The 17,008-nt window shown below is 38.7% G+C and overlaps 1 long non-coding RNA gene across 1 annotated transcript in view; it reads left to right on the top strand.

Moving 5' to 3' along the window:
- The window catches only part of LOC116668981, a 348,932-nt gene that overhangs the window by 307,595 nt on the left and 24,329 nt on the right, over positions 1 to 17,008 (top strand). Inside the window, exon 4 of the long non-coding RNA XR_004326325.1 lies at positions 15,992 to 16,235. This is a non-coding gene — a long non-coding RNA (uncharacterized LOC116668981). The remainder of the gene's footprint in view (positions 1 to 15,991; positions 16,236 to 17,008) is intronic.

Here is a 17,008-nt window from a genome sequence, read left to right as displayed (position 1 = left end):
AGTTAATAATAACAACGTTATGTATGTATCAAGTATGTATCAAGCTGCCTTACTCTAGGTGTAATGTGCCTCAAAACAAAATTATGGGTTTTGCAATTAACTGCATTTTACAAATGAGGGATCTGATCCCAGAGAGATTAATTACTTTACCAAAAACATACAGCTAATGGGTGATAAAACTAAAGTTCTAAATTAGGCACTAGAATTCATACTTTCAATCACTGTGTTCTATTTTCCCCTTAGTGGTATCTATCCTAGGGGGACTTCAGAATCTCTGGAAAGAATTCTAAAAATTCTAGGCCATGAATTAGCTGAGGAATTTTTACAAAAATAGGTGCTCACAAGCCCTTCTTAGACCCACAGTTTCAGAAGCTTTGTGGTAAGGCTTTGCTTATCCTAACTGCCAATCAGGTTTGGGAAACACTGTCTAGGAGTAATACAGACGCTTAAGTAATTCTAATATAATAAGAGAAAAAGATTCCTTGAAACGTCCAATGGAACATATGAGAGCAATTAATTCTGCTTCTGAAACTGCAAGGTGAACTTGTAGTTGAAGGAGGGGTAACAGTTTGACACAAAGATGGGTAAAAAAAAAATCCATGATATAAAATAAGCAAACACAAAAAGGAACACTTTACTTAACCTCTAAATGTTGGGGTTTCATAGGGCTTAATGGAAGCCCCCTTCTCTCGTCTCCCTATATTTTCTCCTAAGTGATCTTAATTATTGCCATGGGTCTGTTACCAAGGCCAAACTTGTTCTGTTCACTGCATGACAGGCCAGTAAATTGGGAGATGAGGTGCTGGGGCAAGGAATAATGACTTTATTCAGAAAGCCAGAAGACATTAAGAGGATGGCAGTCTAATGTCCTAGAGAACCATCTTAGCCAAATCAGAATTCAGGCTTCTTTTATACTAAAGAATGGAGAGGGTATGGTTGGTTGTTGTAAATTTCCTGGTGTTGGAATCCTTTCTTCTTACAGCTGTACACGTAGGTCAGGTCATGAGGCTCCTGTAAACCTCCACAAGAGGAATGTTATTCTCTGTTCTGCAACATTTTATCTCTATATGAATGGAAAGGTGTTGTACCCTTAAAGGTCAGAGCCTGGAGAATGGGCTATCCTGTATATTTCAGGCAATAGGCAACATTCTTTTTTACAAAAGGTGCAGAACCAGCATGTCTAAGCACAGGCAACAGAGCACAGGGTTAGAGCTAAAGGAATAGATCTAATTACGGAGTCAGATTTCTTCTTCCCTTACAGGTCTAAATACCTATCTCTATATTAATGACTTCTGAATTTCTAGCTTCAGCCCACGGTCTCCTCTAAGATCAAGGCTCTTCTAGGAATTGGTTATTATCATCTTCCTCAGATAACTTCACAAGCTTCACAAACTCAATACATCTGAAACTCTTGACTTTTCACCTAAACTAGTTCTTCACAACTTTTCACTCTTGATAAATGACACTGGTCCTGTATAACAAAGGATTCCAAAATTTAATGGCTTAAAGCAACAATTTATTATTATGTCCCAAGATTTTGTGGGTCAGGAATTTGAGCAAGGCACAGTGGGGATCACTCATCACTCACTCCCCAGCTGAGGTAATACTGCTGGCTGGAAGCTGGGAAAGCTGGGGGCTGGGTGGGCACCTCCCTGTCACTCCTGCCCCTGCTCGTATCTCCAGCTGGTACCTCAGGCTTTCTCACAGCATGACTGACTCACGATAGTCAAACTTCCTGCTTAAAAGCTCAGGGCACTAAAGGCAATTGTCCCCAGAAACATGGGCAAGGTTTCTTCTAATCAAGCCTCAGAAGTTCCAGAATGTCCCTTTCTGCTGTATTTCTGAGTCAGACAATTTCAGCCCATTCAAAATGTGTGTGTAGTATGGTGATGGTGGTAGAGGTTATAATCTATCTTTTAATGAAGGGACTAGCAGAATAGCCAAAAATTGTAGCCAAATTTCATCTACCACAGACATCATCACATAAATTACTCAGGCCTGCAATTTGGGATTAATCCTTAGTTCCTTCTTTCTGTGACCTCTAGTAAGTCTTGCTGTGCTTGCCTCCACGACTTACCCTGAATCTTTTCCTTCTGACGCTGCCATCATCTCTTCCTTGCAGATGCATCCTAACTCTTCACGGTTGTCTGTCTTGCCCTCCTATGATGTATTCTTCACCAAGAGGTCAGGGTGCAATCCAGGTACTTTGATTAAACCACTCCGTGGCTTGCTTTGACACTGAGAATAAAATCCAGATTCTTTCATGTGATCTAAAGGTCCTTCCTGATCTACCCCATTTCACTCTCTAACCTTATGTCAAACCATTTTACCCTAATTTATTACACTCAAGACCCACTATTCTTCACACAGTCTCTAGCATAGTGGTTCTCAACTGGGGGAAATTTTGCCCCCAAAAGGCATTTGGCAATATCTCCAGACATTCTTAGTTGTCATAATGGAGAAGGGGGTTGCTGTTGGCATGCAGAGGGTAGAGACCAGGGACGCTGCTAAATATCCTCCCAGGCACAGGGACCCCTCACATGAAAGGCTGATTCTGGTAAAAGATGAGAGGTATTTCTGTTTATCAACCAAAGTGGTATTAAACTGTGCAATTCACTTGGTCCCAGCAGCTTTGAAATACATGATTCTTTACGTATTTAAAAATGGGAGTTTTCATTATTTCAATTATTTGCATAAATTGAGATTTTACTACTAGTTTTATATCACATTTCAAATTTGGATAATTCAAAAGCATATAGAATGTACTGTTTGCCATTTCCAGTCTATCTCCTTTAGGGAAGAATGAACTAGCATCTCTCTCCACTGCTCCATCTGTTTTGGGGAGGTCTCAGGATGTGCTGAGAATGGCTCTCCTTTTGTTAGTTGGCAAATCCCTGCAGGTCTGCATCTTCCTCTGAGGCCTGATGACCACTGTTTTTTGGGATTTTTTTTACATTTTTTAAAATTGTTATAGTCATTTTACAATGTTGTGTCAAATTCCAGTGTAGAGCACAATTTTTCAACTATACATGAACATACATATATTCATTGTCACATTTTTTTTTTCGCTGTGAGCTACCACAAGATCTTGTATATATTTCCCTGTGCTATACAGTATAATCTTGTTTATCTGTTCTACATTTTGAAATCCCAGTCTGTCCCTTCCCACCCCCTGCCCCCTTGGCAACCACAAGTTTGTATTCTATGTCTATGAGTCTGTTTCTGTTTTGTATTTATGTCCCTTTTTTTTTTTTTTTAAGATTCCACATATGAGCAATCTTATATGGTATTTTTCTTTCTCTTTCTGGCTTATTCACTTAGAATGACATTCTCCAGGGACATCCATGTTGCTGCAAATGTCGTTATATTGTCGCCAAGAGATGGAAACAGCCTAAATGTCCATCAACAGATGACTGGTTAAAGAAGATGTGGTATATTTATACAGTGGAATACTATTCAGCCATAAAATGACAACATAATGCCATTTGATGACCACTGTTGCTAAGGAATCTGATGTGACCTTAGGCTCTGAAGGTTGATGGTGCATTTGTCCTTGGTGTTTAGCCTGCTGCTCAATTCCCTTCTCCCTTACACTCCTTTTAGTACTTGCTATCATGAACTTACTCCAGTATTGTCCTTGACCCTGAAATGCATTTATCACTAGACTCTGAGCAATATGGACACACACACTTCAAACAATCTTAGATATGGATTAAGTTATTCCAGCAGAAAGATTTGTGAATGCATCTTTCCCTGTCCACCTCTGCCCCCACTACATGCCCAGAAGAGTCTCTCTGCAAGGGGAAGTGACTAGCCACCTCTAGATAACACTAGTTACGCTAACATGATGCTTCTTCTGGCCCAGTTTGGAGAGGAAAACATGGGCACATACATGTGCATACCAACTGGCACCATGACTTCGAGTTTTTTTGAAAAAAAAAGCACAGAATGGTGAGGAACATCTATTTAATCACTTGTCTATTCTGCCTTTGGACATAAAAAGTACTGTTTGAGGTCAGTTTTCCTGAGTCTGACTGAGGTATCACTCGCAACTATGAAATCTGAAAGTTCGAGTAGGGTAGCCATGCAAGGCAATAGCTGGGTTTTTTTTGCTAAGCTTTCATTTCATTCTTAGTTAAGGAATATTTTCAGGGACTATAACCTTTACAAAGCTATTGACACTTCAAGCTATACTCAAGATAGCTAAATGTAGAATAAAAATTTATTTTAAGCATCTGTGTAATACTTTGAAATACACACAGGATTTTTTCCTGCTTGGTTTGCTTAATATCTACACTCGGCAAGATCATCAAAGAAAAACTGAGCTCTTTTCTTTCAGCTGTTAGATGCCTGGTTTGTTAAGTAAAATCAGTCAATCTCATTAAACCAAGGAAGAAGAAGACTATGACCTCTTGTGGAGGGTAGCTGAAGCATTTTATTGCAGTAAGGATCATATAGCCAAAAGTATACAGACATACACATAATTAGCTTCTGTGATTCGCTGATCATAGCACCTAGAATTGGTTTCCCTGTCATTTGACCTCCTGTACCATGTATCTTCTCTGCTCGTAAGGCTTTTAAATACTGCCATGTGTTATGATTATTTATTCAGTGTATTTATTTAACATACTACATGACAGCCATTTGTTATGTGGCTAAGACTATGAATAAAACACACTTTCTTCCCTTAAGCAACTCATCGCCTACTAAGAAATTACATAAAAGTAAATACGTAATTACAATGGACTGTGAAAAGAGTGTTAACAGAGATTTGTACATAGTACTTTGAAAGCTCAGATGTATTGGTAATGTTTCAAAGCAACTTGTAAAATTTTGAAATTTGGTCATTTAAAAAAATTCTCTGTTTCCATTCCCATAATAACTTGAATTTATTTGAAAGGTCTTCAGTGTTGGTTTTGTTTCACTTTTGGTTTTGGTTTTGAATACTTCCTCATTGGGAGAACACATCCTCTTAAAGCACTATTTTTACTGAAGTATGAAATGTATACAGAAGGTGTTCCACACCCTAAGTTTATATTTCAGTGAAATATCCAAAGTAAAAAAGGCCATGAAGCCACATCCCAGAATAGTGTGCTGGAGATGGCTTGTACCTGCTTGTGAGATCCACCTGTTAAATAATTCAGAATTTTGCTGCTAGTTGTTCAAATGTGGGTAACTTAAAATTGGGCTGCAGGAGAATACTTAAATATTAGGAACATTGTTCCAGAAAGCAAGTGGCTAAACATTTACCGTCACAGATTAAGCACTGCAGATTAGTAAATACAGCATTAGCAGCATCCCTGAAGCCACTCCCATGTCTACTTTCAATCACGAGCTATTTCATTTAAGGGGTAACCACCAAATTGACAGCTGGTACTATAAGGTTAAATTTACTATTTAAGAATTGGCTGGCATGAGGAGAGAATTGATTCACGGGGGTCTGAAGCTTAAATGATTTGGGGACCCCCTTTAAATAAATACATAATTATAAATACAATACTAGCTTCAGGGCCTTAGATGGAATCTGAGCAAGTTAAAGGAGCTCTAGATTTTCTTCGTAGTGAGTCTAATTCTGCTAGGGTATGTATTTTCTTCTTTTTTGGTCTTGCTTCTATCATTTACCACTGTGTTTGAGAGATTCATCTATGTTGTTGCGTGGAGCAGTCTGTACCATTCATTGTTTGAATTTACCACAATGTATTTATCCATTCTACTGTTGTTTCTAATTTGAGGCTTCTAAAAATATTCCTGCTACAGACACATGTACATGCCTTTTGGTGCAGAAGTGTTGTGCTGTGTCAGGCATATGCCTGTGAGCGGCATTGTGGCATTATATGTTCAGCTTCAGCAGATCACGCCAAACAGTTTTTCCGAGTGGTGGTAAAAGTGTACGATCCCAACAGCAGTGTGTGGGAGCTTCCAGTTCCACATTCCTGCCAAACCAGGGCAGTGTGAGACTTAAATATCATCGCCCTGGTGACCAGTTAGCTTTACCATATTTTCAAACAAATTTTGGCCTTTTGGATATTCTCTTTTGTGCAGTGTTTTGTGCATTTAAAAAACTGGATTATATGTTTTTAATGACTTATAGGAGTTCTTTTTATATTATGGATATGAGATCTTTCAGGGGTATATGCAATGCAAATATTTTCTCTCCCCCTGTAGTTTGGGTGTAACTCTTTTAAAGTTATCTTTAAATTTCCACAAAATCACAAACTTAGCTCCATTAAATCATTTTTAATAGCTAGTGCATTACACCTTCTGTTTATGATATCTTTGCCTTCCTCAAAATACTGAAGATATTCTGTTATTTTCTAAAAGCTTAATTGTTTTACCTTTTATTTACTGAAAAATATCTATCACTATGATGGAGGTTTTTTTTTGGTATCTCTTTTAGTTCTGTCAAGTTTTAGTTTATATAATCTGAATCCTTATTCACTGCAAAGAAATTTAGAATTGTATTACATCCCTGGTGGATTGATACTCCATCAGTGCTTCTTGCCTCAGAGTCTACCTTTTTTCATAAATGCTTACAGTAGTTTTATTTTATTTAATATTTACATTATAAATTTTCCTTCCTTTATTTTCAATCCATTTGCATCCTTATTTTTAAAGGATGTATATTATATCAAGTATTGTTTTTATCTGATCTGACAGACTGTCATTCAACAGGAGTTAGATTTAATAAAGCTACTGACATTTGGTTTTAAATCTACTATCTCATGATTTGATTTATATTTATCCAGTATGTTCTGTGTTCCTTCTGCCTTAGTCATTTTCTTATAGGTTACTGTAAACATTTTACATTTTTACCTATTGGTTTGTTAGTTATACATTTGTTTACTACTTGCATTGGTTGCCTTAACTTTTACAGCATGCATTTCTGACTTATTCTAAAGGGTTAGTACTTTCACCACTTTCCCTTCTACTCATTAGACTTTTGCTATTTTTTGTCATATATTTTATTATGCATATGTCTAAGTATCACAACATTCTTATTATTTTACACAATTAATGGCCATTTAAATTTAGTCACATATTCATCCTTTCCATAATTCTTATTTCTTCCTGAACCTCCAAGATTCTACTAGGTTCATTATTCCAATGTTGAATGTATTTTAACATTTATTTTAGTGCCTATCTATTGTCTTAATTACTGTAGCTTTAGAGTGACTCTTGAAATCAGCTTGTTTATGTCCTCCAGTATTGTTTTCTTCTTCAAACTTGTTTTGGCTCTTCTACATCTTTTGTATTTTTATGTAAATTTAAGGTTACCTTGTCAATTCCTAGAAGCATGTTATACTCCATTTTATTCTTTGATTTTGCTATTAGTTCTAATATCTTTTTTGAAGATTTCTTATTCACGTATATGATTATGTTGTCTGTGAACAAAAGTAGCGCACTTAATTTCTAATCTGATTCCTTTTATTTTCTTCAGTTGCACTGGCTAGGACCTCTAAAACTTTGTTGAAAGAAGACTATTTCATCCACTCTCAGTTCTTCCAATGTCTATTTTCTCAGACTCAGGGAGAAAGCGTTCAATCTTTTCCCTTTAAAAACTGACGTTAGCGGTCGGTATTTTACAAATGCCTTTTATTGAGGTGAGGGAGTTATTTTCTATTCCCAGTCAGCTGAGAGTTGTTATAAATAGGTGTTGAATTTTTCAAGCGTTTTTTATTTATATGAGAAAAGGAATAGTTAGGATGGAGAAGTGGCATGCCAAATTATCAGTGAATAAATATGTCCCATGCTACCACTATTTCAATTATATTATAAAATTCCTAAGACCCTTAGAGTTTTTTACCAGCAGAATCTTTTTTGACATGTAAACTGTCCATTTTCCAGAGTGTCTAAAGAATGGAAAGAGATCCACAGTGAACGCAAATATCAGAGAAGTCATGTGTTAGTATAAGGCTTTTTGTATCATAAACAAGACTGGAACACAGTCGCCCACAGTTCTAGCCTACTGCTGGCCCTAAGAAAGTACAGTGGCTCAGCAGTTGGAAAGCTTGGAGTTGCTATTTTTGTGCAGAGATTTCAGACCCATGGTGGGAGACTGAGACATCAACTGAGTTTGCCTCTTTGGATGGTAAATGACTTGCTACTTTGCAGTGTGTTTAGTGTGGGAACCCTGTGAGGACACGCAGTCGCAATTACCAGTTACGGCACGGAGGCTTTGAGCTATCCTGAATGCGGGTTCCCACTGCTTCCACGGCTTTCTTTCACACTGTTTAACCTTACTTTCCCCCTTTAACTCCCTTTTCTAACCTTTACTGAATCCTCTTTTTCTTCTGACTCCTTTAATATCTGTGGACCTCATATTTCTGTCTTAGCCCTCGTTTCTTTCTCTGCATAATCTTTCTGGTCGTTCTTTCTGGAGTTCAGTATTAGATTTATTAGATACATTTGATACTACCTTCTCACATCTGTGTCTCAGAATCAAACTTTTCTACTGAGATCCAGAATTGTATCTTTGTTTCCCTGACATCTCAAATGTGTCCACATTGGTACCTCGAATGCACAACTCATGGTGCCATCATTTACTTTTCTTCTGCTGCCTGTATCTCTTTAGTCTTGAAGTCCTATCAGTCACATTTCTTGCACTTGTCCCCTCCTCTCCATCTGAACTGGTTCTTGTCATTTCTCACACAGACCATTATAGTAACACTTCAAAAAGTCTCCCTGGCTCTAGCCTTCTCCTTCTTCAATTTATCCACCATGATGTCTTACTTCCGACATCAAGAATTAGGGCTCTGAAGCACAAATCAGATCCTATTACTCCACTTTTTAAACCTTCCAATGTTTCTCCGTTGCCTAGTCCATAGCATTCATATTTGTGTGCTCACAAGCCCCCTTTGACCTGGCACCTTGTCCACTTCTCCAGCGGAGTTTCCACTCATTTCACCTGGTGCCCTTAGAAGTGAGCTCATTGTGTTTCTTCACACCCCTTGGCTGTGCACATGCCTCTCACTCTGAAACAGTCCTCTACTTCCTGTCCACTGGTCAAACCCCTACTCTCCATTCAAGAATCAGTCTAAACCCTTCCTGTGCAAAGCCCTGGGTAGAAAGTGTATGTATGTCAGGCTATCACTGTCTTCCTCCTCAAAGACACATATTAGCATTACCATATGTAGTTCTTTGTTTACTGGTCAAGTTTTTAAAAAGAGTTCTTTTCCTAAAGGAACACGCAGACTATAGTTAAATACCCATGACTCAGCTCAATGCCTGGCACACAGGAAGTAATCAATAAAGAGTGTTAAATAAATACATAGACACATACATTTTTGGCTTTAAAATAATTAAGTATATTCCCTCTTCCTGCTATAGTAGGAACAGTAGTTTACAAATATCTCAGTCACTTATTAATTTTATTTGCTCATGAGATTAACAGCGTTATGGCACTTGAAGCTGGTGGGGCAGCTACCGTACTGGGGGAGGGCTAAGGGATAATAATGTTGGATTTCTTGTGCTTATTGGTATTTTTAAGAATAATTAAAAATTATTTTTCTCTTCTGGTTAGTGTCTTGCATGCCCAGATTGATGTTGAGAAGTCTTTCTTTGGTTAGATTATAAAAGAATCTTTAAATCCTCTGGGAAAAATATTTAGTTGTCTTTTTTTTTTCGAATATAAATAAGAGCAAAAATCTGTATTTTTTCAGTAATCTGTACAAAATTTGTACTTTTAATACTGTTACATATCCAGGTTGGCCTGAAAATTATTGCTGATTTTTAAACAGTGTAGACTCTGCAGGTCATACAATGATGTATTTTCTTAGTTTCTGTTCTGGGATCTGGCACTATAACAAACTCAGGGAGGTGAAGTGGGGGCAGCTGGTTTTATTTAACAGAAGAATCATGTTATACAAAGAACAAAACAATTGCTTCAGACAAGGCATGTAAGAATTTGGTTAGATCTGACTCAAATGGAAATAAAATAAGCTAATTTTGATTCAAAAGCCGCAGACTTTGCCTAGTTGTGAAATGAAGGGGTCTTGAGGTTGTCGTCATGGCAACCAGCACTGAGAAAGTTAAGCTTTGAGTGCCCTTGTCCTCCATCATTGTCAGGTTAGAGATCCCCTAACTGGAGGAATGGTGTTGGCCAGTTGGTATTAAGAAGTCACCAACTGGACCATTTACCACTGTTACATTTGTGTTTTGTGTAATTAACTCATGGTTGTTTCTTAGGTTACCTCTTACCAGGTTACAAATAGGAACTGCTTCCAATATCAAACAGAAAGCTTTTTTTTTTCTGCCTTAAAAAAAAATTTTTTTTTGCTAAGGATTTTTTCAATTCATCGCATTTCTGCATGGGCCTCTGTTTGCTTTGGGGAGCAATTAGTTCTGGTCTTACCATAAAAGATGCCTGTCCTTTACCTCTCTCTGTCCCTGCCTTGGTTACTCCCTTAACAGTCCCATATAGTAAGCTGTCAACGTGGTGAGAGAGAATTAATGGCATAATGACTTTCTTAAAGTAGGGAAGAAACTGAGGGGGCACACATTCTCTTTCAGGAAGTTTGCCAGAAGCTCCTTTCAGTAAAGATTAGATCTACCGCACTTAAAAAGGCTCTTTTAAGGAGTTGGCAGTGGTTTCTGAAACAGAATTTTTGTTCCTGTTCTAAATCCCTCCTCTTACTTGTCTACTATGCACACCCTTTTCACCATCCTCCCCACAATAAGTATACAGTGAACTATGGATTGCTTGTTAACATTGCTTAACGACAGTTACGTTAGGAAAGAATGTTGGAAACATTTAAAAAGTGGAATAATAATATAATTTTCAAGCCCTTAATGTGAGACTTTTGCTAAACACTTTATATACTACTAGTTCTTTTAATTCTCAGTAATCCAATGAAATGATATTATCATCATCTTCATGGGAAAAATGAGGAAACTGAGTCTTGGGAAGGTAGAACAGCTTGTTACAAGGTCAACAACTAGCATATGAGGGAACTAGAGCTTGAACACAGACTCTCTGGCTCCGAAGTCTGGGGCTCTTAACCGCTCCACTGCCTCTCAATATCAGGTCTTTAGGGAGTTAAGCTCTTAGGTTGATGTTAATATGTTACTTTTCTTCTGAATAATTCCTTTTGGCTTTCTATTTCTTATCAGGCCGAATTCATATTAAATGCCTACTATGTGTTGACCAGAAATAGTCTTTAGATATTTTTCAGACATTTCTCCAGCAAAGATGGAGTTCTCTGCTGATCTTGAATAAACCCCAGTCAGGGTCAGCAACAGTGTCAAACTGTACAAGCCCCCACCTGCCAAGGGAAGGAGGATGCTTTGATGGAACGGAAGGGACGCTGGGAGGGCTCTACTGAACAAAGAGTCCACGGCTTTCCCTTGGCTGAGTCCTTGTCAGAGAAGAAAGTCTGCCACTTCTTTCCTATGTTGGGCTCTGCTGTTGTCATAATGTGAGAGCTCCCCCTTCTTGTCTCCCAACTCTATTTAACTTAAGTTTCTATTTTATTAATTTTTAACATTTCCTCCTCTTGATCAAGATCTTTCTCTGAGAGCATCACTGATCAAGAGTCAGGCTTTCTGACCCTCAATGTCAGGAAGGACTTTTCCTGGGTGTAATGTTTCACGCTGGAGGGAGAGTGCACACATAAGAAACCTATTAAGGTCACATTTGAGTAACAAGCAGAGGTAGGAGGGACAACTCTCATTTTTTTTTTTTTTTTAAGTCTCTGTGTTACCAAGATCATAAATACTGGAGATTATCTGAGGCATTACATTATCATAAATGGTCTGATAGCAAAATTCCAACAGGCCTGGTCTGGATATCTTGGGAGAACTGTCTCACCAGATGTGTGCTTTCAGGTCACCAGGTGATGTGTGGTGGTCTCAGGGTCAGTTAGCAATACTTGATAGAGGCCTTTCCGTCAATTAAAGAGCATTTTCTAGAGATGTCTTTTCCAATAGGTGAAATTTCCAAGTTGCAAAGGTGATGCCTAAGGTCTTCATCTCCCATGGGTACACTGTGAAAAGATTGCTTCAACAGAATATGGTCTTTTTAATAGAAACAATTAGGCTTTTTGCAGTATTGAAGTATCTCTTCTTTTATCAGTTGTGGGTCAAAAGAAGCAGGAGCCAAGGCATTGGGAATCTTGTGACTACCTCAAAGGGTAAGAGTTTAAGAGTTCCAGAACAGGTGGATCTTAGATTTAGAAGGACCAGTGGCACTGCTTTTGGCCAAGGCATTTGGAGGGCCTCCACAAATGTTGCCAACTGAGTCTTAGTAATATTGTTAGTGTGTTCAGCTAGCCCAGAGGACTGATGATGGTAAGCACAGTGAAAGTTTAGTAAAACCAGCCAAACAGCACAGATTTGTTGAAGCATCTGGCCAGCAAATGGGTTCCTCTATCACTAGGAAGCTCATGAGGAGTTCTCTAGCTAAAGACAATCTTTTCCAAAAGGACTTTAGCTACAAAATAGGCAGTACCCTGACCGCAAGGGAAGGCTTTAGTCTACTGTGAAAAGATACAGATCATGACTAAAACATATTTACATCCATAACACAGAGGAAGTTGTATAAAATCCCTTTCCCAGACTTTGAATGGTCCATTAGGAAGCTGATAATGTTTGGGAGTAGTATGAACACTTCCCTGGGTTATACTTTGGATAAGTGGGACAAGTGAGGAAGCCACCATCTGTGGCCTTGTTAAAAACATTTCCCATCAATACTGATTTGTGAATGCTATCATTTTGCCAGTAGACCAATGGTTTAATGCATGTACAACGTATCTCTGATCAGTATAAATGTTGGCAGTTTTGTCCTTGGCTAAAGCACAAGCCCACAAAAGAGCATATAACTCAGCCTCTTGGCTGAGGTAGCCGTAGGGAAAGAAGCTGCCCAGCAACATCAAAAGGATTCCTAACAGCATCATATCCAGCACAGTGTTGGTCACTATCACCTTGTCATCAACTAACAGCGAGCTGTGAGAAGTCAGCATCACCTAGTGGAATTTCCGGGTGGTGGGCTGTCAGTGTGAACCAGTCCTGACATACTGTGTTAACAATGGAGGGGAGAAGAGTAGCAGAGTTAGGGTGATTAACATGTGGACAAGTCAGAGTGTTCACCTAGCTTCTCTCAAACTCAGGTGCAGTCATCCACGGAGAAAGCGTACTCAGTCTAGACTCTAATTGTCCAGTTTTTGGAAAAGATCAATTCTGCCTCATTAATCACTAAACAGGCATAGTCTCTCCTATTCTTCAAAATTGCCTCCCTGAAATTCACCAGACTTCTGCAAAACCACTATTATCCATGACAAGAAACACTCAACTTCCTAAGTGAGTACCATGTTTGTATATCAGCCAAAGCTAGAGAGCCCCGTTGTCACTATGAAAATTAGTTTCCTTTTCCCTTGAGGTAAATTGCAGAATCTTGCAAGTAATATAAAATGTGACCTATGCTCCATATGATAAGGGAAATATCTCCAGTCATCCCGATTGCTCAACAAGACAGTCTGACTTTTTCACTCATATTTTAATTGCTGTAATGTCAGCCTCAAAGCTCATTAAGTTTTTTTAAGGCACCGCATCTTGGGTGTAAAATATTTTTACTGAAAAAATGAATTTTTTCCTGCCTCGAGAATAGCTCCCTAATTAGAAGCACATACCATTATGCAAGTATATCACATTAAACATACACTCTGATGAATTGATAATTCATCTCAATCTCAAATTATAATCACTTTATTACCTTTCTGCAATGAAGAAAGCTCCAGTGAAAGGAGAAAAGCACCAAGATAGTTTGAAAAATTGGACTGTTCTTGGCTCACTTAGGTTTCCTTGACAGTCATGGTAGCCTACATGGTTTATAATTTATTTTTTCTCTTATTCCTTCAGTAGCCAGTAGGCATTTGAACCTGCTGTCTCTAACCTGCCACCCTACTGAGACTCTTACATAACTATTAAATACTTTTGAGATTATTGCAAAATAATATTTAATGTTTGAAGGAGCTGTAAGAAAAGTTACACCTGTCATCATTAAAATGTCCTCCATTTATTCTGCTCACTATGGTGTTTATATGAAGAGCATGGTCTGTATCTTCCTGCAGACACTAAACAGTGGCAGCAGAGAATGATCGTCTGCTATTGTCACAGAATCAGCAGTTTTAGGCAGCATATAATACATTAGCTTTCAAATTCTCTTCATTAGAAACTCTCCAAGTTTAATTTATTCAACTGTACAGAGGTTAAAGATCTGCTAGTAAAGCACTCATCATTAACAGTGATTATTCATCGTCACGTTTGAGTAGGAAAATTCCATTTCTGGAGATTTTCTTGCTGAGGAGAATTAACGGGAGCTGAGAAGTCACAGTGGAAGCTCTAGGCCACAACTCTAAAGCTTGAGATTTTAACATGCAGAGGAATCTAAGAGTCCTGGCCAGCTGGGCAGAGTCAGGTCTTTGTCAGCGTAGAGAGGCAGAGGGAAGGGCAAGAAGGGAGACAGGAGTGACCAAGGGCAGGGTGGCCCCAGCTTGACTAAACTTTAGACAGGTATCTTCCTGACTAGAGGCCGCTGACTTCCCTTTTCTTAGAGAAACTTGCAACTGTAAATTCTTTCTCTGTCCCTCTGAGATGTAAATCATCTACAAACCAGGAAAGTCTTTCTCAAGGACCTGAGAGGCTTCCCTTTGAACTATGACCCTCAAGAAAGATGTTCTAAGCACTTGAGAAGAATCAGTAAGGCTGGGATCTGTCTCTCAAAGTGGATTCTGTTGACCACTTACATAAGAATTACTTGGATAATTAATGAAGTGCAGATTTCTGGATCATTCCAGAAAGTCTTAAACTATCTAGGCATGGGCCTCAGAATCTCTTGTAAGTCCCTCAGTCTGTCTTCTACACACGAAAGTATGAGTATAATTGCTGTATAGCAAGGAACTACAGTAAGCTTCATAATAAAAAAGTAGACTATGATGCAAGTGATGAAACAGAGAGGACTGGAAACAACAGGAAGGAGAATTTTAACTCTTCTTTTTATAATGATAAAAGCAGACAGGTGGAGGTTTTTCAAGTGATACTTGTCCTGAGAGAGAAAAGAAATCTTAAGTCACTTGACTTTTCTCCCTATGTGTGGTTTTTCCCATAAAAGACCTCATCAACTGAGAAGGTATTGTCCTCATAACATTTTCTATTGAAGGAAATTCCAGAATTTTTTTCACTTGTTCATCAGAATATACATGATTATGTTTGGCAATGCTCCTTTGGAAATCATTCTGAATTTCTTACTGCAGTTGAAATTTATTTCTTCTTGTTCAAGCCATTAGGATTGTGGGAAACTAGTGATAGTACAGTGAGTATAAAAGGAAGAAGTTCTTCCTTTTATACTCCTGTACTAAGTGAAAAATTACATTTTTAAAAAATATTCTTTGATTTGTAGAGTAAGGAAAAAAGTGTCCTAAACCAGGTTACAGAGAAGTGTCACTGGTCGACTGATTTTCAGCACAGTGATTTAGTTAATTTTTGGAGGCCCATTTCTGGGAAAATGTGTCCTTTCCCTGAATCCTCTCATCGCTGTAATTAATAACTCCCATCTCTTTAAAATCTATTCCGAAGGAAGGCTCTGCTAGTATTTACATGAGCGAGTATGAATTTATTATATCCCTGTGTTTCGTTCCAATAGTTTCACTTTAGGAAATTTTCCACTGTGGAGTCAAACCTTTTCCACCATTAGTGAGGGGAGAGTCATTCTAGAAGCCGGAAGGCCTTTTTAGTGCCTCTAAACTTTGCCTGTTTCCTCCTACCACACCACCGTCTCTAAACATTTCCCTGAGGAAACAAACAAACAAACTCTATATCCCAGGCCCTTCTCCTTGCTAGAAATAAAGTAGCTCCTCCTTAGTACTCAGTATGAGAAACGGTGAAGGAAAAGAGGCAGAAAACCAAGTAAGGGGAATGTAAATAAATAGCCTTCCAGCTTCGGACATTTTTCAGTCTTTGTTTTCCTTTTTTTATCCCCCCATTTCCTCTCTGCTATCAGAAGATGAAGCATTTGAATGTGGATTTTCCCTGCCACAGCTTCCTACCTGTGTGGGTAAGAGATTCCTGGCCTGGAACGTGGGACCCTTGGATCCTCTATGACCTGAACGAGCACTACAAGTGAGATGCCACTCTCTGCCCTGACTTCGGATGGAGAACCAGCAGAAAGCGAGACTGCCAGTCAGCTCCGCCACTCACACAAGTCTTCTAATAATTAGCAATCACTGGGGGAAATACAGGAAACCGTAAGTAGGTTAAATTGCTTTTTTGTTTTAATGCTCTTTGTTTGCACTCGTCCTGGTTTGGAAAGCCCCCTCGGTGCCGTGAGGCTGCACTGCAGCCTTCGGTACAATTAAAGGCTCGGGAAGAGACTAAGGCTGAAAGAGCTCTCTCAGACAGAGCCTTTTAATTTAGGGGTGGGTGAGCTGGGGCTCTGTGACACACTGAGACGGGGAGGGACACTGTGCCTCAGACAGTAAGGTAGCATGTGGGGTTTTCCAGCCGCCCAGAAGATGATCTTGTGCATGTTCAGAGAAATGAACTTTGGAGGTTTTCTCTGCTCTGCTTCCAAATTGCCTAGGTAACTTGTTTTTTTCTAATAAAGCCAAAGATAATGAAGTTTTGCTGCTCAGTATCATAAAATGCCTGGCAGCATGATGAAACTCTAAGTGGCTATAAATAGAGAGATGGAGTGCAGACCAGAGGTTTGGGCAGGTGATCAGATCCAAAGAGGAGCCATGGGCTCAGAAGCCAGACAGGAATAAGGAAAGGAATAAGAATTTTGCATCTGGGCAGAACCTGAGAAGTATGGATGCAAAGGTCGACTGTAGCCTTCACACCTGGCAGAGTCATCCATTTTTTTTCTTCAGCATTTATTGAATAAGTACTATGTGCCAAGTGTTTTACTACATTCAGGGGCTACTTAGGAGAATAACATGTGGTTATTATCTACAAGAATATGGAGACAGAAATGTAGGAACTGATCATTACATCCAAATAGGATCCAAATCAATTAAAA

This window comes from Camelus ferus, chromosome 15 (genome assembly GCF_009834535.1).
Source record: "Camelus ferus isolate YT-003-E chromosome 15, BCGSAC_Cfer_1.0, whole genome shotgun sequence".
Lineage (NCBI taxonomy): Eukaryota > Metazoa > Chordata > Mammalia > Artiodactyla > Camelidae > Camelus > Camelus ferus.
Note: the sequence above shows the minus strand (reverse complement) of the source record. Positions and strands in the feature narration are given on the sequence as shown.